Here is a 23,247-nt window from a genome sequence, read left to right as displayed (position 1 = left end):
GGTGCAGTTGACTGGTGAACGCAGCAGGCCAGGCAGCATCTCTAGGAAGAGGTGCAGTCGACTGGTGAACGCAGCAGGCCAGGCAGCATCTCTAGGATGGTGAACGCAGCAGGCCAGGCAGCATCTCTAGGATGCTCTAGGATCTCTAGGTCGACTGCACCTCTTCCAAGAGATGCTGCCTGTCCTGCTGCGTTCACCAGCAACTTTGATGTGTGTTGGTTGAATTAATTATTAAACTGTACAGAAAATAACAATTATACAGACTAATACAATAGTTCTTATGTCATATAGTCTTATGGTCTTGTCAGAAAATTGAAACCCACACAATAGAAGCTGGAGAGAGATATATCATGACACTCACCGAAGGATGGCATTCCAGCAAAATCACTGCTTCCTTAGATATACCAATTAATTATGCCCTGGTGTTCCGAGATTTGCTGATGAGACAAAAATTAGAAGTTTGTAATAAACAGTGATGAAGATGGTGATAGACCAAGAGAAGGTAAATAGGCTGACAGAATGACCATCATGTGGGAGATGATTTTTTTAAAAATTGGAAGTGATGCATTTTCATAGAAGGAAGAAGGAGACAATACAATATAGTTCTCACCAAAAATAAGCCATGATGGGAGTTAGAAAAACATTTGCGATCCGAGGCCTTATAATAGAGACAGAGTGTAAAAGTGAGCTTCAGCCTCTTAAAAAGGGAGATTCAATCTATTTTGACATTCTTCATTCAACAATGAAGAATAGCATTTTAGAGAGAGCAGCCAGATGTCTTAGTACATATTGGTACCAATGATGTAGGAAGGAAAAGCAATGAGGTCCTGAAGAGAGAATTTAGAGAGCTAGGGAGAAAGCTGAGAAGCAGGACCTCCAGGACAGTAATTTCTGGATTGCTACCTGTACCACGTGCTAGTGAGGGTAGAAACAGGATGATTTGGCGGATAAATGCGTGGCTGAGAAGCTGGTGCAGGGGGCAGGGCTTCAGGTGTTTGGATCATTGGGATCTCTTCTGGGGGAGGTATGACCTGTTCAAAAGGGATGGGTTGCACCTAAACCCAAGGAAGACCAGTATTCTTATAGGCAGGCAACACACATCAAAGTTGCTGGTGAACGCAGCAGGCCAGGCAGCATCTATAGGAAGAGACGCAGTCGACGTTTCAGGCCGAGACCCTCAGGACGAAGGGTCTCGGCCTGAAACGTCGACTGCGTCTCTTCCTATAGATGCTGCCTGGCCTGCTGCGTTCACCAGCAACTTTGATGTGTGTTGCTTGAATTTCCAGCATCTGCAGAATTCCTGTTGTTTGCGTTTTTCTTATAGGCAGGTTTGTTAGAGCTGTTGGGGAGAGTTTAAACTAATTTGGCAGGAGGTGGGAACTGGAATGAGGGGATTCAGGGAAGGACAGATGGTAAAAAAGCAAGGATAGCATGTAGTCAGACTGTCAGAAAGGGCAAGCAGGTGAAAGGACAAAATTGCAGGCAGCAGGGTGAGTATCAGTGCATTAGGGATGCAGAATCAAAAAGGGTTGCAAATACAGTACTCAAAGTGTTATATCTCAATGCACAGAGTATAAGAAATAAGGTGGATGATTTTGTTCCACTATTACAGATTGTCAAGTATGACGTTGTGGCCATTGCTGAATCATGGTTGAAGGATGGTTGTAGTTGGGAGCTGAACATCCAAGATTACGTGTTGTATCAGAGGGATAGGAAGGTAGGCAAAGGGGATGACATGGCTCCCCTGGTGAAGACTGGCATCAAATCAGTAGAAATATGTGACATTGGATCAGAAGATGTTGAATCCTTGTGGGTTGAGTTAAAAAACTGTAAGGGTAAAAGAACCTTGATGGCAGTTATATACAGGCCTCTCAACAGTGGCTGGGATGTGGACCACGGATTACAACAGGAAATAGAAAAGTTGTGTCAAAAGGGCAATGTTATGGTGGTCACGGGAGATTTTAACGTGCAGGTTGATTGGGAAAATCAGGTAGGAATGGATCTCAAGAGAGTGAGTTAGTTGAATGTCTACAAGATGGCTTTTTAGAGCAGTTTGTTGTTGAGCCTGCTTGGGGATCAGCTATACTGGATTGGGTGTTATGAAATGAACCAGTGGTGATTAGGGAGCTTCAGGTAAAAGAGCCCTTAGGAGCCAATGATCACAATATGATTGAGTTCAGCTTGAAATTTGATAGGGAGAAAGTAAAGTCTGACATTGCAGTAAAGGAAATCACAGTGGTATGAGATAGCAGTTGGCCAAAGTAAATTGGAAGGAGATGCTGGCAGGGGATGACAGCACAGCAGCAATGGCATGAGTTTCTGGGAAAAATGAGGAAGGTGCAGGGCAGATGTATTCCAAAAATGAAGAAATACTCAATTGGAAACATAGTACAACCTTGGCAGACAAGGGAAGTGAAAGCTAATGTAAAACAAAAGAGGGGGCATCCAACAAAACAAAAATTAGCAGGAAGATAGAGGATTGGGAGCTTCTAAAAACTTACAGAGAGCAACTAAAGGAATCATTAGAAGGGAAAAGATGAAATATGAAGGCAAGTTAGGAAACAATATCAAAGTGGATGGTAAAAGCTTTTTGAAGTATGTAAGAAATAAAAGAGAGATGAGGGTAGATGTAGGATTGCTCAAAAATAAGGAAGGAGAAATAATAATGGGGACAAGGAGATGGTAGATGAGCTAACTGAGTTTTTTGCATCAGTCTTCATGTGGAAGACACTAGTGTGGAGGAAGAGCAGTGAGTGCAGTTACTATTACAAGGGAGACGGTGCTCAAAAAGCTGAATGACCTAAGATGATCTGTGCCCTAAGGTTCTGAAAGAGGTAGGGTTAGAGATTGTGGAGGCATTAGCAATGATCCTTCAAAAATGACTTTGGCATGGTGCAAGAGGACTGGTAAATTGCAAATGTCCCTCCACTCTTTAAGAAAGGATGAAGGCAGCCAAAAACAAATTATAGACCAGTTAGCCTGACCTCAGTGGTTGGGAAGGTGTTAGAGTCAATTGTTAAGCATGAGGTTATGGAGTACTTGGTGACACAGAACAAGATAGGGCAAAGTCAGTCCTGCCGAAGATTTTCCGCCCAAAAAGTTAACTGTACTTTTGTCCATTGATGCTGCTTGGACTGCTGAGTTCTTCCAGCATTTTGTGTGTGCTGCTTGGTTTTCTTAAGGGAAAATCTTGCCTGATGAACCTGTTGGAATTCTTTGAAGAGATTACAAGTAAGATAGATGTAGTGGATGTTGTTTATTTAGACTTTCAGAAAGCCTCTGCCACAAATGAAGCTACTTACCAAGTTAAGAGCCCATGGTATTTTTACAAGAAAGTTACTAATATGGTTAGAGCATTGGCTGATAGATAGGAGGCAGCAAATGGGAGTAAAAGGATCCTTGTCTGGTTGGCTGCAAGTGACTAGTGGTGTTCCACAGGGGTCAATGTTGGGACCGCTTCTTTTCATGCCATGTATCAATGATTTAGATGATGGAATAGATGGCTTGGTTGCCAAGTTTTCAGATGATACAAAGATTGGTGGAGAGGTAGGTGGTGTTGAGGAAATAAGTAGGCTTCAGAAGGACTTAGACAGATTAGGAGAATGGGCAAGAAAGTGGCAAATGAAATACAATGTTGGAAAATAGATGGTCATGCACTTTGGTAGAAGGAATAAATGTGCTGACTATTTTCCATGCGGGGAGAAAATCCAAAAATCTGAGATGCAAAGGGACTTGGGAGTCCTTGTGCAGAAGACCCTAAAGATTAACTTGCACATTGAGTCGGTGGTGAGGAAGGCAAATGCAATGTTAGTATTAATTTCAAGAGGTATTGAATACAAGAGCAAGGATGTGATGCTGAGGCTTCATAAGACACTGGTGAGGCCTCACCTTGCGTATTGTGAACAATTTTGACCTCCTCGTCTCAGAAAAAAAAAAATCCAGGCATTGGAGAGGGTCCAGAGGATATTCACAAGGATGATTCCAGAAATGAAAGGGTTGTTATACAAAGAACGTTTGATAGTTCTGGGTCTGTACTTGCTGAAATTTAGAAGAATGTGGGGGGGTCTCATTGAAACCTTTTAAATCTTAAAAAGGCCTAGACAGAGTAGATGTGCAAAGGATGTTTCTCATGCTGGGAGAGTCTAGGACAAGAAGGTATGGCCACAGGATTGAAGGGCGTCCATTTGAAACAGAGTTGTGAAGAAATTTCTTTTGCCAGAGGGTGGTGAATGTGTGGAATTTGTTACCACATGCAGCTGTGGAGGCCAGGTCATTGGGTGCATTTAAGGCAGAGACTGGTAGGTTCTCGATTGGACATTGCACCAAAGGTTACGGGAAGAAGGCCGAGGAAAGGGGTTGAAGAGGGGTAAAAAAGGATCAGCCATGATTGAATGGTGGAGTAGACTCAATGGGCCTAATGGCTGAATTCTACTCGTATGTTATATGGTCTTATGTGCATTGCAAACTTCTTTTTCCATATTTTAGATACCCTAGCTTGCGGGCTCAACTTTGGATCCCTGTTTCAATGCAAAGATGTCAGCAGTACCGACTGAGCTCTATTGTTTGAGCACTCCTGGTTGGTCACACCTATTTCAGCACTCCTCATTCAGTGTTTCTCTTTGGGTACTCCAGTTTTGGCACTGCTGTTTTAACACTTATATTTAAACATTCGATTTCGGGATACCTACTTCCTCAGTTCTGTTTCATCTGCACTTTGGCACTCCTATTTCAGCCCTCCTACTTTGGATCTCCCTTTTGGGGACTCTTGGAGACTCCCCTGGTGGTTACTCAGCATTTTACATTCCAGGTGGGTTCAGCTTCCAGGCTATAAATGCCAATGGAAGGATATTAGAGACGACCAAGTTTGGCACAGGGTCTGTGTGAGAACAAGTGAGTTAGAAACTGCTGCATATCAAATGGTAAACTGTTCCCTTATTTTATGAAATGAAATTATATGTAACTGAAACAACACGCATAAAAATGCTGGAGGAGCTCCTAACTGTCCTGATGAAAGGTCTCGACCTGAAATGTCGACTGTTTATTCCTCTCCATAACTGCTGTCTGACCCACTAACTTCCTCCAGCACTTCGTGAGTGTTGCTCAGGGCTTCCAGCAACTGCAGAATCTCTTGTGTATAAATAGCTGAAGCTAGACCTTACTTATGGCTCCCTTACTAACAAAACTCAGTTAAAGTCACAAAATAGGGAAGAAAACATTAAACTACTAACCAGAAAGTAGAGGACAAGACAAGACCAGCTAGTCTATTTGTCTCCTCCCAATTGTAGTGTATTGAATATTTCAATAATATTTGAGTAATGTTGTAAATATACTATTTGATTAAGCGTTATTTGCTGTATACATAATTCATTATGGGTTATATGTAAGAAGTACATGAATGTCATACGTCATTATGTCACCAAGTCATATGTCAGCACATCACTAAAAAAAGGAAAAGAAAAATGAAGTAGACAAAACATATCCTGGGTCTGGTGTTTTTCTTTTGCTAAGTATCGTAGGTTACAAAACATAATAGTGGCAACGAAGATGTTATAAAACGAACCCAAGACAATTATCTACCTGTTGAAGTGCAGCAGGTTCACTTCAAAAGGGGAGAGAAATGTTTGAGTAAAAAAAGTGCACCATGTTTTTATTCAGAAAGGGAGAAAGACATTCTAGTTTTTTAAAAAAGCAGAAAATGGATGAAAATGGATGAAAGCAGAAAATGGAGGAAAAAGCAGAAATGGGAGAAGATGGCGGCGCACCTGCGCGTGCGCAGCCCTCCGGTGAAAAATGATATCGTATCTGTTAAATAGGGGCCGTGGACAATTCTGATTTGATGGAGAATGGACATGAAAGCACAGAAGAACATCTGGAGAAATTTCTGAAACGCCCATTCACTGCTGTCGTTACTGTGTTGTCAGGAATCTTTCGGAGGGTAGGCATCAAAATACCCGGCCCTGCCTGCTTTTGGCGACCGAGAAGGAGGTGGAATTGTTCGGACAGAGATGGCGCTCAGTACTCGGTGTCGGAGAGCTGATCAGAGCTTGAAGTTTTCGGATGACTCAGAGTCGGATTGTGGTCGGCATGGCAGGGAGAGTTTTTCTTCCTTCTCCCAGCTGCGTGAGATGTGGGACATTTGAGAAACTGAACTTTACTGTGCTCATGGACTTCTTCATCAAGTTATGGTATTATGCACTGTTGTAACTATATGTTATAATTATGTGGTTTTGTCAGTTTTTTCAGTCTGGTCTGTCCTGTGTTTTGTGTTATCACACTGGAGGAAATAATGTATCATTTCTTAATGCATGCATTACTAAATGATAATAAAAGAGGACTACGTGTCTTCATAATCTAAATTAACAAGCTTCGAGTACGGCCATGGGCCATAAACAGTGCGAAACGGGTAACAATAATAATAATTTTTAAGATCAGAAATGGCTGTCTACATTGGAAAGATAGACACGTTTCATTGTACAACAGATAGTTGGATGATGTATATTGAATGAATTGAGCAGTATTTTGAAGCAAATGAAATAGCTGATGAAATATGAGTACCAGTGTTGCAGAAGACAATAGTTGGAAAAATGAAGAGTTCCCTTAGAAGTTTAACTGCTCCAAGCAAACCATATGAAATAAGCTTTGCTGATGTTGTGAATACAATGCAAGAATGTTTAGAACCAAAACCATTGTTGACTGTAGAATGCTTTAGCTTTCATAAGCAGAATGAAAAGGAAGGGGAGTCCATTTCAGCTTATGTGGCTGAATTGAGAAATTGTCCAAGCATGGTCATTTCAGTGATGGGCTTAATGATGTTCTGAGAGATGGTTTAGTTTATGCAAACTTCCAAGAAAGCATTCAAAAATGGCTCCTAACTGCAGCACAACTCACATTCAAAACAGCAATTGAAATCACTTTATCAATGCAAACAACAGCCAGGGATGCAACTGTGTTGCAGGTAGGAATGAAAGTGAGTGTGAACAAAATGCCAACATCTAAACAGCCAATTGCCCAGCCAACAAAATTGTGTTACTGTTGTAGCGGTGCCTCACGTACACCAGTCCAAAGCAGGTTTAAAGGTGAAACTTACAGAACATGCCATAAAATAGGACACATGCAAAGAGCATACTGGAAAAACAAAAATAAATGGACTGCACAGGGAAGAGAAAAAGACAACAAGTTAAGTCGCAGTTTCAAAAACAGCACCAATCAAAGTTCAAAGTAGATTTATTGTCAACGTGAATATATGTCACTATTTGCAACCCTGAGATTCATTTTGTTGCGGGCATCTTTATAAATCTATAATAGAATAACAATCATAACAGAATCAATGGAAGACTGCACCAACTTGAGCATTCAACCAGTGTTCTAAAGACAACAAACTGTACAAATACAAAAAGTCAGAAATAATAATAATAAATAAGTAATGTATTGAGAACATGAGATGAAGAGTCTTTGCAAGTGAGTCCATAGGCTGTGGGAACAGTTTCATAATGGGGCAAGTGAAGTTGAGTGAAATTATCCCCTTTGGTTCAAGAGCCTGATGGTCGAGGGGTAATAACTGTTCCTGAACTTGGTAGTGTGAGTCCTGAGTCTCTTGTAACTTCTTCCTGATGACAGCAGTGAGAAGAGAGCATGTCCTTGATGCTGAGAGTCCCTGATGATGGAAGCTGCTTTCCTGTGACAGCATCTCATGTAGATGTGATCAGTAGTGGGGAGGGCTTTTCCTATGATGGACTGGGCTATATCCTCTACTTTTTGTAGGATTTTATGTTCAAGGACATTGGTGTTTCCATACCAGTCAATATCCTCTCCACTGCACCTCTATAGAGGTTTGTCAAAGTTTTAGATAACATGCTGATTATTTGCAAACTCCTAGGGCAGTGGAGGTGCCGCAAATTTTCTTTGTAATTGCACTTAGATGCTGGGCCCAGGACGGGTCCTCCAAAATAATACCCAGGAAATTAAAGTTGCTGACCCTCCCCATCTCTGATCTTCTGATGTGGATTGGCTCATGGAACTCTGGTTCCCTGCTCCAGAAGTCAATAATCAGCTCCTTGGTCTTGCTAACATTGAGTAATGGGTTGTTGCTATGGTACCATTTAGCCAGATTTTCAATCTCCCTCCTGAATGCTGATTCATCACCACTTTTGATTTGGCCTATGACAATGGCGTTGTTTGCAAACTTGAATACGGATTTGGAGCTGTCCTCAGCCACACAGTCATAAGTGTAAAGTGAGTAGGGGAGGGGGATAAGCACACAGCCTGTGCTGATGGAGATCGTGAGCTGACTGGGGTCTGCAAGTGAGGAAATTAAAAATTTAATTGCACAAGGAGATATTAAGGCCAAGGTCTTGGAGCTTATTGATTAGTTTTGAGGGGTATGTTGCTGAAGAAAAATCTGATAATGATGAAAATGATGCAGTATTGAGTAGCATTGAGATTTACAATGCGAAAACTAACAAGAGATAAGCAGTATGGCTTACACCAGAATTGAACAGCAACTTCATTAAACTGGAATTGGACACTGACTCAGCTATTTCAGTCATTCCACAAAATGAGTTGAAACGGCATTTCAAAGATACTGAATTGAAGCCTGCAGATATCCAAATAAGAACTTATACTGGAGAAAAAATAGCTCCTGCGGGAATGACATTTGTAACAGTGAAATGCAACAACCAACAAGCCACATTGTGCTTGTATGTGGTAAAAACAGGAGGGCCCACATTATGGGGCTGTGATTGGCTGAGACAATTACAACTTGACTGAAGATTTCTGCACCATTTGCACGCTACATCACCTGCAATAGAGTCAACCAAAAGCAAATTAAGAAAGATACTGGATGATACCATAGCAGTATCCAGGACTGGCATTGGAAACTCAAACATATCAAGGGTAAAATAGTGTTAAATGAAAATGCCACTTCCAAGTTTTACAAAGCCTGTATGGTTCCTTATACTATCTGTGATGCAGTAGGCAGTAAGCTAGATTGCATGGAGGCAGAAGGAATTCTCTCCAAGGTTGAAGGGAGTTCCTATGGACAATGCCAGTGGTCCCAGTAGCCAACAAGAATAGGTCTGTCAGGATCTATGTTGATTTTAAAGTCACCATCAACCCAGTACCGCCCAGGATAGAAGATATCTTTGCAAACCTTTCTGGAGGAAAACATTTCAGCGGAGTGGACTTAGCTGAGGCTTCCTTGCAGATGGAATTGGAAGAAGATTCCAAAGTGTTTCTCACCATGGGCATTCTTTAAACATTCTTTAAGTCAAGCACCACTTCAAGTGATCATTCTATTGACGCACAAGTGAACTTAGAAAATTCAAGCAGTGGTGGATGCCCCAAGGCCCAAGGGTGTGTCACAGTTGTGGTCCTTTTTTAGATTTGTCATTTACTGTAAAAAGTTCCTGCCAAACCTGGCTACTGTGCCCCACACCTTGATCTCATTACTATAGATCGGGAAGAAAAGGCAATGGACAAAACAGTGTGAGGTGGCTTTCAAAAAGGCAAAAGAAACGGTGACATCAGCCACGGTACTCACACATTATGATCCATTTGTTGAGTGAAACTTGCATTTGACACTTTGCCTTATGGTATCACTACAGTCATGTCACATGTTCTGAGTGATGGAAGTGAATGCCTCTTAGCGTTTAAATCACATTCCCTTACCGCTGCAGAGAAGAATCATGCACAGGTTGACAGAAAGGCCTTGAGTCTAGTTTGGGGTGTAAAATGTTTCAACCAGTACTTTTATGGGATATTACTAATTTGATTACTGATCATCAACCGCTGGTGGCCATTTTCAATCAACAGATGGGTGCTCCACTAACAGCAGCAGCAGGAATGCAGAGATTGCCTCTGTTTGCTGGAGGACACAAGTACAAGATTGTTTTCGAGAGGACAACTAATCATAGAAATATTGATGGATTGTCCTGTTTATCGTTGGAAAGGGAAATACCTGAAAAATTTGCAAAAGAGGACACACCTCTTGATGCATTCTCTCTAATGCAGATTGAAAGTCTCCTTATTACGGCAAAGATGATCCAAAGGGAAACTATAAAAGACTCCACACTGTCTCAGCTCAAAATGACGACTCAAAATAGCTGGTATGTGAGCAGAATTTCCAGTTATCCCATTTTTACCTGTGCCAGGATGAACTTGCCTTTGACGGGGGTTTCTTTACGTGGGGATTGAGACCTTGTTGTACCATCCAAGCTGAGAGCTAAAGTGTTGGAGGAGCTACATGCCGGTCAAAATGGAAGTGTTGGTTCAAAGCTTTGTATGTTGGCCCGGAATAATCAGCAGATTGAGCAGCTTGTCATGCACTGTTCAGAGTGCCAAAACATCCAGTAGATGGCAAGATCAACAACTCTCCTTTCCTGTGAGTGGCTTGCAATGCCCTGGCAGAAGATTCATGTGGATTTTGCCCGGGCATTCACAGGTACAAATTCCTTGGTAGCAGTGGATGCAGCTACAAAGTGGCCAGAAGTGGTCCCAATAGCCTTCACTACAGTCTTGCACATGGTTGATGTGTTGAGAAGCATCTTCTCAAGGAGTGGACCTCCAGAGCATTTAGTCATTGATAGTGGATGACAGTTTGTTGAGGAATAGTTTCAAGTATTCCTTAAAAAGAATGAAATTAGATACTACATCTGCACCACACCACCTAGCTACCAATAGCTTGGTGGAAAGGTATATCCAAAAACTAAGGAATGCATTGCAAGCAATGTCAACAGAACACTCTACACTGAATCGGAAATTCATCAATTTCCCCTTTGTAAATCGTAATGCAGCACACTCCACAAGTAACAACTCAGCAGCTATGCTGTTCCTGGGTTGTCCCTGGTGCTCATGCTTGGATCTCCTCAAATCCATTCTCTCAAGGAGTATCAGGACAAACAGCTGAAACACATTGAGAGCTCCTCAAACAATGTTTGATGTTTCACTCTAGGACAAGCAGTCCTGTCAAGGTACTACAGTGATGATCAAATGTGGGTACTTGGAAAGATCAAGGATGGAACTGATACACTCTCCTACACAGTGGAGACTGTGTTTTATGTCTTATGGAATGACATATTGATCAGGTGAGGAGAGCAGTGTCAACTGTTAGAGAAGAGAGGTGTCCAGAGCTGTCAGAACCATTTCCTGCAGTCCCAACGGCAACTCCTACAACTACCACAGAGCAGGACCCAGAACCTGAGATTGTTTCACAGCCACGAGTCTCACCTGCCAAGCAGAGTGACCCCCCACCCCTTTGTCAGGAAAGATGTTATCCCACAAGGGTAAGAAATCCTCCACAGCAATTAAATCTTTAGGCTATGGATGTGTATATAGTAGTTGTATTATCTATTCAATTTTGAGTTGGAGTTTTTAGCTAAGCAGGGAGGAGTGAGTGTATTTAATACTTCAGTAATATTTGAGTAATATTATAAACATATTATTTGAGTAAGTATTCTTTGTTTGTTTACATAATCCATTTTGTGTTATATGCAAGAAGTATGTGAATGGCATACGCCACCACATCATTTTCGAGTGTCTTACTAAAGAAAATTAAGTATGTAAATATCCGGTTCCTGTGTTTTTATTTTCAATTAGTTCCTGGAGTTGCAAAACATAACACCAATGTGATGTAATTTTCTGCCAGTGGCACTAAGAATGATAATGTAGTGCATTAATGTACTAATATGTCTTGAATGAACACAGTATGGCACATCTACAAGGATGTTAAAGAATGAGATTACTTGGTGGAAGTGAGACGACTAGGGCATATTTTAGGCTGTTACTAATGCCAGCATGATAAATTGCATAGCTGTACATTTGGAAGGTTCATTGGAGTTAGTTGGTTCTATTCACTGTTATTGGATAAATGAAAATAAATGTAAATTATGAACAGAAATTAAAGGGAAGTACAATATGATTCAAGAATTATTGGAATTTTATAGTGTATTTTTGTATTGTTATGGAGCATCTACCTCTGCAGATATCTTCTGCCTTTAATCATGAGAAATACAATACCATTATTTGAATAAAATTGGTTTTATTTTGTGTTCAACATTGGTGCAAATATCAACAAGTACACTATGGATCAGGAGTACTTTACATATTTTCATTATGGACTCGCTATCCTCTTTCCAACATATACAGAAAGGTTCCATTGTCTGTAACCCAGCAATTAAGGGAAAGAGGGGCAGCAATATTGTCTAGTGAATGTTTACACTGGATTCTCTAAAGGCTGGAATGCTACATTTTGCAGAGCTTATTGAAGCAAACTGAAGATTCGGAATAGCTTCTCAACAAAACGTGTGCAATACTCAATAAAAAATGGCAATAGGCATGCAACTATGCACACTCCTGAAGGCACACACCCAACGATTCAGGAACAGCTTCTTTCCCTCTGCCATCCGATTTCTGAATGGACATTGAACCAGCGAACACTACCTCACTACTTTTTTTGCACTGCTTATTTAACTATTTTATATATACAAATATATTTATATTTACTGTAATTCACAGTTTTTATTATGTGTTGCATTGTACTGCTGCCATAAAGACAACAAATTTCATGACATATGCCAGTGATTTTAAACCTGATTCTGATTATACCACAGTATAGCTAAAAACTGAGAAAGGAAGAATGATTGCAAAAGTAACATTCACAGTTTGCCAACAAGACGTAAGCACAATAAATCTATGAGTCTATAATAGAACGATATATACAACTTGCCTCAAATTACATAATGACGAAGTAGACCTACTGATGTTGATTTCCTAAACAGCTACAAATGCTGTATAGTAAAATAGAACTGTTTTTAATCAGTGAGGGTCATCATGCCAACTCATGGTGAATTTGCAATCTTTTTGCATTGTGCTCAAATTCCTTTTTGAAAGGTACACTGTGGGAGGCAGCTACTGGAAAGATAAATCTAAATTCAAATGGTCACTTTAATGTGGAGCCAAAAAGAGCGGCTTTGCACATTAAAGCTTTGGCCAGCATCCTATTTCTGTTCAATCCCCACCTCCCTCGCTCTTGGCACAATCTTATTTCTCATCTACTGACCTATGTGACGTTTCAAAATCATTTTCAATATCCATAAAGGGCACAACTCTGCCATGGGCAGTCCCAAGCCCGGCTGCAAGAGGAGGAGGGTTGGGCAGGGGGCTAGAAATCTCATCTATAAAGACCCAGTGTTACAGAACCAACAGAAGCTTCAAAGACCTCACCCTGGGAGAGAAAGGATCTTCACCTAGAAGACTTATGAAATTGTGTGTTGAAAGTGAAAGCTACAGGACTGATCAACCTTTGGCCCAGGACTGAGGTCTCTGGTGGGCTGCTGTCAGCAGTCTTTGCCCCAGTAGGGGCAATGGGCTTAAGAAGATGAAGACCATACATTAACTCCCGCCAACGTAACTCCTGACAGTACACATAAACTTCTCAGAACTCATTATCAGAAAATGCATGCGCAAAACAGATGACGAGTCCAGATGAAGGGTCTTCAGCTGAAGCATCAACTGTCCATAGATGCTGCCTGACCTGCTGAATTCCTCCAGCTTACTTGTGTTGTTGTAGATATTCACCCTCGATGACAAAGATTAACTAAGCACGAAGAGAATCTGTATTAACCGACAGTTACCTTCATTGGTTTGGTTAAATTCGATCACCAGGTCATACAAGACTAAATACAGTATCTATGTGCACAGGCAGTACTCTTTCTGACCCTCCATGAATAGTTAAAGACTAGAGCAGAGGATACTTGGGAATAGGAGAATACACTGGTCAGGTGGTCCTCCTGCTTCACATCTAGTACGTGGGATAATCCGTTTCCAATATGGTCGATCTCCAAAGTTTTAGATGTTTATACACCTGAACTCCCTCCATTCTTACCCTCTTCCTTTTCAGATTGAACTGTTGTGTTTTGATTTCACTGGCTCAAGCTTAGCTGGGGAGCCTGTGTCAGCTACCTGTGCAGTTCCTCAGAAAAGTGCTTCTCTTCATCGAAAATATACACCCATAAATACAAAAATAAAACCCACAATGCATGGCTTTTATTACCTTTAGGATGATATTTGATTTTTTTACATTCGTAGTGATATTAGTTCTACATATTGGTGGCATTCACACATTCTGTGGACAGAGCACTCTGACCACTCATGTGACCCTCTGGGATGATTCAAACTTCCAGTCTTTGAGAGGCTTCTACACAGAACTTAGCCCCTCCAGTGACAGAAATCTAGTAGACTGCTATGCTTTCCCACAAATACTTTGCATTCACAAACAAGAGAAGTCTGCAGATGCTGGATATCTTTGCACTAGCTGCTGCAAGCTTCACTGTACCCCTCAGCATGTTCTCCTGCAGTATGGAGGGTTCCGTTAGCAGCATTCCCTTTCAGTTATCTCATTTTGGTGGAAGGCCAACAAGTTTTGGAAGGATCGAAGAGCATCTGTCACTGAGATGACCATCTTGCAACAGCACTTGATGTCTGTCTTCTTTATTTGTCACAATATTTCTGATGGTCATTTAGATTTCCTTTCAGTTGTATTGCCAATACTTAGACTGTAGTCAACTTCAAAACAATTCTCTTTCGAAAGTTGTTTTACCATAAACTTCTATCAACTCTTGCTTCGCTCTCCTTATGTAATTCAGTCCAATAGATGAACATGACAGGATTAGTCCAATTTGACAGCTGCTCAAATTAAATATGCATTTTATTGATTTCTTGTCCTGTCCTGCAAGTGAATGATTCGACATTCAGCGTGTCTGTTACTTCCCATAATACTCACAGTCTGACTGACAGGCAAGTAATCACTGTTCTTGCACAGATTAGACATGTCTTTTCCTATACTTGAAGGAATTATTCCTCTTCTGTTTGCTTCTGTTTTAAACTCAATGTCCTGATATTTGATCACCAACTGCATGGAGGGACAAGTAGACTAGAAGACCTCCTACTGGGCCCATGTCTGCATGAGCTTCAAATTGGCAGTCACAAGTGTCAGTATTACAAAGCCAACATCCTGACGGCCCAGAAGGTGAAAGAGACGGTGGATCAGAATCCTGTCCGATCGTTCCCCAAGTAGGATTGTCAAAATCATTTGGCAGAATGCCTCATCACCTCAATTTTCAGGCATGTAGTAAAGCCTCATTTGGCTGGTGGTGAGAAAAACCCTCCCCCGTCGGATCCTTTATGCACAGCCAGCGTCTCAATCCCATTATGTGCTGCCCTTCGGTTGGCAGTGGTACAGATGAAGCTGTCATCCACCTGCTTGTGTACTGTTTTCCAAGAGATTGGGAATGGAATGCAGTGTTCTTTGTTGTGATTTACCCTGAGGAGCTGCTAACTCTCCTGAGATTCACCCAGGTTCTCCAGTTACACATCCCAAATTCCAAGAACAAGCTAGTTAGTTGGTTATTTGGCTGCTGTAGCTAGACAGAAGGAGAAATGAGGTGGTGGGCGGTGGTTTATGGACATGTGATGGGGAATAAATGACAGTGAAATAAGTAGGGGAATCAGACTAATGAAAATACTTTCAGAGCTGGCATAGATACCCCCCCCCCATTGAGCTGAATAATCTCTTCCTGTGTCATAAGAAAATATGAAAATAATACAAACTACAGAACTCCGCGTTCTGCGGACCTTTTCCAGAGACATTAAGACATAGCATAGATTCAGAAAGGGCAGGTCCTGTGTGACAAACTCACTGGAGTTCTTTGAGGACATAATGAGTACAGTGGATAGAGGGGAACAGGTAGCTGTCATATACTTGGATTTCCAGAAGGCGTTCGATAAGGTGCTGTACAAGAGACTTATAACTAAGATACGGATGCATCGAGTCGGAGGAAGTGTATTGGCATAGATAGTGGATTGGTTAACCAATAGAAGGCAGAGAGTTGGTATAAATGGGTGTTTCTCCGGTTGGCAGTCAGTGTCAGTGGTGAGTAGGGTGCCGCAGGGGTCTGTGCTGGGCCCGCAGCTGTTGATTTGGAAGAGGGGACTGAGTGTAGCGTAGCAAAATTTGCTGATGACACTAAACTGAGTGAAAAAGCAAATTGTACAGAGGATGTGGAGAGTCTGCAGAGGGATATAGATAGGTTAGGTGAGTGGCCCAAGGTCTGGCAGATGGAATACAAAGTTGGTAAATGCGAGATCATCCACTTTGGAAGGAATAATAAAAGAGCAGATTATTATTTAAATGGTGAAAGATTGCAGCATGCTGTTGTGCAGAGGGACTTGGGAGTGCTTGTTCATGAATCACAAAAAGTTGGCTTGCAGGTACAACAGGTTATTAAGAAGGCAAACGGAATGTTGGCCTTCATTGCTAGGGGGATTGAATTCAAGAGCAGGGAGGTCATGCTGCAACTATACAGGGTACTGGTGAGGCCGCACCTGGAGCACTGTATGCAGTTCTAGTCCCCATATTTGCGAAAGGATATACTGGCTTTGGAGGCAGTGCAGAGGAGGTTCACTAGGTTGATTCCAGGGCTGAAGGGGTTAATCTATGAGGAGCAATTGAGTTGCCTGGGACTATACTCTCCGGAGTTCAGAAGAATGAGAGGGGATCTTACAGAAACGTACAAAATTTTGAAAGGGCTAGATAAGATAGAAGTAGGAAAGTTGTTTCCATTGGTAGGTGAGACTAGAACTAGGGGACATTGCCTCAAGATTCAGGGTAGAAGATTTAGGATGGAGATGAGGAGAAACTGTTTTTTCCAGAGTGGTGAATCTGTGGAATTCTCTGCCCAGGGAAGCAGTTGAGGCTTCTTCACTAAATATATTTAAGATACAGTTTGATAGACTTTTACATAGTAGGGATATTAAGGGTTATGGGGAAAAGGCAGGTAGATGGAGCTGAGTTTACAGGCAGATCAGCCATGACCTTATTGAATGGCGGGGCAGGCTTGATGGGCCGGATGGCCTACTCTTGCTCCTGTTTCTTATGTTCTTATGTTCTTGAAGGATACTGGAAGATCATCAACTTGCTAAGAGGCACACCTTGGTTGGTCCAGAGCAAGGAGCTGACTGCAACCGAACGTTACTGATTGGTGCACTCCAAGATGCAGGAGTACTGCTGGGGGATGCACTGCAGCTTAGCATAGCTGCTGCAGTGTCTTTATGGGGAAAGGACACTGACATTGAGGGGCTGGGCCTTGTGAGGATGTTTAGAATTGAAAACTGATGACATTTTAAATATTGTAGGTCAATGTAAGTGAATTATAACACCTTACCTAGTTTGCAGAAACATCAGTTTTATGAAGCAATTATATAATTTCAGGGGAAAAAACTCAAAGTCAATGAATAATCGACTTTGTGGCTGAAGTTACAGATTTGGCAAAGTGTTTACCAAAGCTCCATTTATTGCGGTATTACAGAGACGAGAATGAAATCTGAGTATTGTTATGGTACTGTAAAGAATGCACAAAATGTGTAATCCTTTGGACAAAGGTGCCATCTACAAACTTTAAGTGAGAAAACCAGGGTTCTGACAAAATGCCCAGAAAACTGGACATTGCCAGTGTATTTTGCCAACTATTTATTTTTACCCTTTGTTACTTTAAGAAGAAAAAATCCGTGAACAATTGTTGTTTTTTGATTATAAAGCGGAAATATAAACTTGCGGATTTGCTGCCCTCCTCAGCTAGTTGGCTTTGTTACAGCTGGACAGCAGGGATAAGGGGCAGAGTAACCTTGGAACGACCAAGATGCTCAGCACAGAAGATAGGAATTTTAATTCCACAATACAGTATAAAGTTGTTGGATCGCATACCTTGATTTGAAAAGGCTGTAGGTTTTGAATAAGTAAACAGTACTCTAAAGAGAAATCTGTGCCCTAACCATAATTCTCATACCAAGTGCATACTGTGGAGAAAGAAAAGTATATGCAGCATAAAATAAGGGAGAGTTAAATCCTTGATTGGAATGACAATATAAACTTGATTAATACTAAGAAAACAGATCTTATTATATATAATTAGTAGTGTGCATGGAATTTCTTCCAATCAATGAATACTAAAGTGATTGTTCCACAAAATTATGTAGGAAAGGTAAATTAGATTAATGGTTGATATTGCACATGTTGTAACATTTAATGTGTGACAGAATCACATATGTTTTCAGGGGGTTAATCGAACTGTCTGGAATGGGAAATTAATCCATGAAATAAAAATAGATTTTGATATATTTATAAACTTAAGTATAGTGACGTCTCCATTTTCTAATGCCTTAGTCAGAATACCATAGATTACATTTATGTTCATGCCCTGCTGCTGCCACTTATATGACACATTTATTTCTTCCATCCCCCTGGAGAATGTGCTTCCTATTCCTATTGCTTATCTTGCCCCTGTTTCTGCTCCATTCTTGTTGATACAGTTTACCAGGCCTTTATTATTCTGCTGCAGATATTGCTTGCTTACTGAATTCCTGCACATCTGCCAAGACTTTTTCTTGGCTTTGTTCCATCAGATTAGTTTACCTGCGCTATTGAAATCACCACTCTGTCCACATCATCAATCCCATGGGTTACACGTCAGCCAAATAGTTTCTCAGCACTGGCTGGTCTGTACTTCTTCCTGTCCCATTTCTCTCCACAATTTCTATTCACTTTCTTCCTTTCTCTATTCCACTGTTACCAGCACACTTCTTCAATCATCCCTTGCCCACTACAACATCCCCTCACATTCCTCAATATAATTACAGCGAATGGCTTTCAAAGCTGCTTCACCAGCTTTACCTCCCCAGATGAATTGACATGGGAGTTTGACTTGTTAAAAATAAAGCTTAGGGTTCCAAAAACCACTATTTGCTATTCTGAAAAAACAGATTTTCCCATGGAAATTCATCTTAATCTATCTCAAGAAGAAGCCTACTATCAATGCAGCTGTTTCCGGTCACCAGTAAAGGATGTGTTAGCAAGTTTGCAGATTGTTACCACTGGGAGATTCTTGCTATGCATTTCGGGCTTAATCTAGAAAGCAATGTATAATGTTGGACAAAATTTGCTCTTAGATGCTGAATCCGAACAGTTTACTACACTTCAGTGTATTCAATGTGGTGTCTAGCATCAGAGTATTTTTGTGAAACTACCAGCAGACCTCAACTAATCAGTCTGGGATATTTGCACATGGATACGAAAACCCAACAAAATTCGGCTTTTGCATGTCTGCGTGATAGTTCTGCAGGACGTGAACACACTTTGGCAGAAGATCAAAGTTTGAAAGCTGCCCTGTATTTCTGACATGGCGGCTGCTGAAGCTTAACTTCAGCTAGAGGCACACAAGAAAACTTTTGGCTGTCTGCAGTCGTCCACATCTCTGCTCAGTTCAGGTTCCAGGCATATGAGGTTGAACACGGGAAGTCAGTGGTAAGCTGGACTCAGGCTTTAGGTGCACCTAACCTCTCATTCCGCTCTGAACCCATCAATGGAATACTGATGTGCTGAGCTAAGTGGTTGGAAACTGTCTGGCATTTCTCACACCTGTCAAAAGAGATGCACTAATGGACATGGTTTGTATATTTTATTTAATTTTAAGGTTTAGAATTACTTACAATTATTTTGAATATAGTTAGTGAAATTTGTTTTTACAACTTTTAAAAAATTAATTTATAACTATTTGATTATTGACAGACATTAAGAAACTGTTCCAAAGGTCTCTGACATCAATAATAGATTATTTGAGTCAAGCTGTCATTGAGGTGCGCCACTTGAAAATAGGCCTTTCTGCCCCACTTGTCTTGGCAACCAAGCCGCCTACCGAAACTAATTCACTTAATTGTATTTGGCTCATTTCACTCTTAACCTCAGAAGTTTTATTATTACTGACATACTGTATATTGTAAAATTTGTTGTTTTGTGCCTGCAGACAATGTAAAACGTACAAAACGACTGGAAGTTACAATGTAAATAAATCCATAATGCAAAAGAGAAATAGTGACGTATTGTTCATAGACCGTTCAGAAATCTGATGGCGGAGGGGAAGAAACTGTTCCTAAAACGTTGAGCGTGGGACTTAAGGCTCTTGTACCTCCTCCTAGATGGTAGTAATGAGTAGAGGGCATATCCAGGTGGTGGGGGTCCGTAATGATGACTTTTCTTGTCTACGTACTTCTTCCTATCCATGTACAAGACTGGTGAATATTGATTTAACAGAACTACTATTATACAAAGAAATAGTAGGTATGTTAAGTCAATATTTCTGCATCAGCTTTCACCATGGAAAACACCATGAAATGTCCCTAAGATGATTTCAAATAAAATAAGAGACTTTTAAAAATCCTAATAAAATCCACCAGCACACGATGACCTGCAACCAAAGGTTTATGATGGCTGCAGAGATTGCAGATTTGTTTGATACAATTTTTCAAACTCGCTTGATTCCAGAAGCGTTCCAGAAGTTTAGAAAACAGGCCTTTTTGAAAAACGGAAGAAGACAACTACTTAGTTAATATCTATTGTTGACAAGAGGATAGAATAGTTAATAAAAGAGGAAATAATTAATCATATAGTTTAGGGAAGCAGAATGTTTTCAAACTTTAGTCAACATGGTTTTATGAAAGGTAAATCATGTTGTAAATATATTGTTCGACTAAGCATTCTTTGTTTAAATAATTCATTACAGGTTATATGTAAAAGTATGTGAATGTCATACATCATTATGCCACAATGTGTCTCACTAAAGAGAAACAAAACATACTTGGGTATTCCCAGCTATGTGTTTTTCTTTCGATTAGTTTTATGATTAGGAGTTACGACCATGACCTAGAGAAGGGAACAAAATGTAAGGCATTCAAGTTTGCTGATGATATGAAGAGAGATGAAAGGGTGGAAGGGCCAGTCGTGATGAAAAATTGTGATTCTACAACAGGATATTGATATACAGAGTTAGCGAACAAAAACCTGGCAAATGGAATTTAATGCAGGGAAGGGAAATCATGCACTTTGGTAAGAGGAATCAAAAAGTAGGCTAACCGACCAGAAAAAGGCTACAAAGGAATGAAGTTTAGAGAGATCGGGGTAATCTCATGCTTGAGGTCACATAAAGTTAGTAGGCAGGTTCAACAAGTAGTTAGGAAAGCAAACAGCTTTTATTGCAAAGAGGTTGAGGGTAAGTACAGGTTGATTTTGTTATAATTATATAGGTTGTTGCTGAGGCCCCATTTGGAGCATTGTATATACTGTACATATTTCTGCTCTCCCTACCTAAAAAAGGATATAGTAGCATTAAAAACAGTCCTCCAATAGAAAGTAATAGATACAAGCAGTCCATCACTGGCAAAGCCCTCCCCACCATTGAACACGCTTACATAGAGCACTGCCACAACAAAGCAGCATTCATCATCCAATATCCCCATCATCCAGGCCATGCTCACTTCTCACTACTACCATTGGGCGGGAGCTACAGCTGCCTTCAGTCCCACACCACCTGGTTCATGAAGTTATTACCCTACAACCATCAGGCTCCTAAACGAGCACTTATACCTTCAGTCACCACTAATTTGAACTGATTCTCCAACCTACAGACTCACTTTCAGGGACAACTTATGTTCTCAGTATTATTATTTATTACTTGTTCTGCTTATCTTCTTTTGCAAATCAATTGTTTGTCAGTCTTTGTTTATGAATAGTTTTTCATAAATTCTACTGTATTTCTTTTTTTCCTGTAAATTCCTGCAAGAAAATAAATCTCATGGCAAGTATATGGTAACAAACTTAATTTGATAATAAATTTACGTTTTGAGTCCAAAAGAGATTCACTGGGCCACTTCCTGGAATGAGAGGGTAGTCTTATCAAGAGACTAGATTTGATTTGATTGGATTAGATTCAACTTCATTGTCACTGTGCTGAGTACAGATACAAAGCCAATGAAATGCAGTTAGCATCTGACCAGAAATGCAAAGAATAGTGTTATTTACAAAATAACTGTGAATAAAAGGTAAGTGCTAGAGCACACAAATATAAAAGTACTGAGACAGTACAATATGGGTGCAATACTGCTTAGCGCTGTGATGTGAGGTTCAGCAGGGTCACAGCCTCAGGGAAGAAGCTCTTCCTGTGCCTGCTGGTGTGGGAGTGGAGGCTCCTGTAGTGCCTACCAAATGGGAAGAGAGTAAGAAGTCTATGGTTAGGGTGAGATGCATCCTTGATAATGCTTTTCGCCCTGCCCAGGCAGCATTTATGGTAGATGTTCTCAATGGTGGGCAATTGGGTGCTGTTAATCCGCTGGGCAGTTTTCACCACACACTGGAGTGCTTTGCGGTTCGATACGGGACAATGCCATACCACACTGAGATGCAGTTGGTGAGTATGCTCTCAATGGTACAGCGGTAAAAGTCCCTCAGTATCCTGGGACGGAGGTGAGCTTTCTTGATGAGCAGCAGAAAATAAAGGCACTGTTGTGCCTTTTTGACCAGGATGGAGGAGTTCAGGGACTAAGTGAGATCCTCAGAAATGTGGACACCAAGGAACTTGAAGCTTGATACACGCTCCACTACAGCTCCGTTGATGTAGATGGGGACATGAGTGTAGCTCCTAGCATGCTGAAGTCCACAATGATTTCTTTGGTCTTCTGGGTGTTAAGGGTCAGGTTGTCGTCAGCACACCACGCGGCCAGGTGCTGGATCTCGTCCCTGTAGGCCGTCTTGTCATACCCTCTGATCAGACCAACCACCTTGGTCTCATCTGTGAACTTGATTACAGAGTTAGAACCATGTAGAGGAACGTAGTCATAGATGAAAAAGGAGTACAGAAGAGGGCTCAGCACACAGCCTTGAGGCATGCCGGTGTTCAGGGAGAGAGTGGAGGAGGAGAGATTGTCTAACTTAACTGATTGGGGTCTGTTAGTCAGAAAGTTCAACAGATTGTGTCTGTATTCCTTGAAGTTTAGATGAATCAGGTTGAATTAGTTCAAGCATATAAGATCCTAATGGAGTCCTGTTAGAGTAGATGTTGAGATGTTTATTCTGGTGGGAGAGTCATGAACAAGGACTCATAAATACAAAATAAGGGAAGTGCCATTTATAACTAAAGTGCAGAGAAATAGTTTCTCTTAGAGAGTGATGAATCTAGGAACTCTTGGCCCCCTAGGGTGGCAGAGGCCAAACCATTAGGTATGTTTAAAGTGAAGATAGATAAATATTTGATCGATCAAGGAATAGAAGCTTATGGAAAACCGGCCAGGAGAGGAATGGAGGCCAATATAAATCAATTATGATTGTACTGAATAGTGGGGCAGGCTTGCCATCCTGTTCCCATTTTCGTG

At 41.0% G+C, this 23,247-nt stretch overlaps 1 long non-coding RNA gene across 1 annotated transcript in view; it reads right to left on the bottom strand.

The window, feature by feature from the left end:
• LOC134360226 (uncharacterized) overlaps positions 1-23,247 on the bottom strand; it is a 45,259-nt gene that overhangs the window by 12,102 nt on the left and 9,910 nt on the right. Inside the window, exon 2 of the long non-coding RNA XR_010021280.1 lies at positions 362-437. This is a non-coding gene — a long non-coding RNA (uncharacterized LOC134360226). The remainder of the gene's footprint in view (positions 1-361; positions 438-23,247) is intronic.

This window comes from Mobula hypostoma, chromosome 22, assembly GCF_963921235.1.
Source record: "Mobula hypostoma chromosome 22, sMobHyp1.1, whole genome shotgun sequence".
NCBI lineage: Eukaryota > Metazoa > Chordata > Chondrichthyes > Myliobatiformes > Myliobatidae > Mobula > Mobula hypostoma.
The sequence above is the reverse complement of the archived record's forward strand: the minus strand, read 5'-3'. Positions and strand labels throughout refer to the sequence as shown.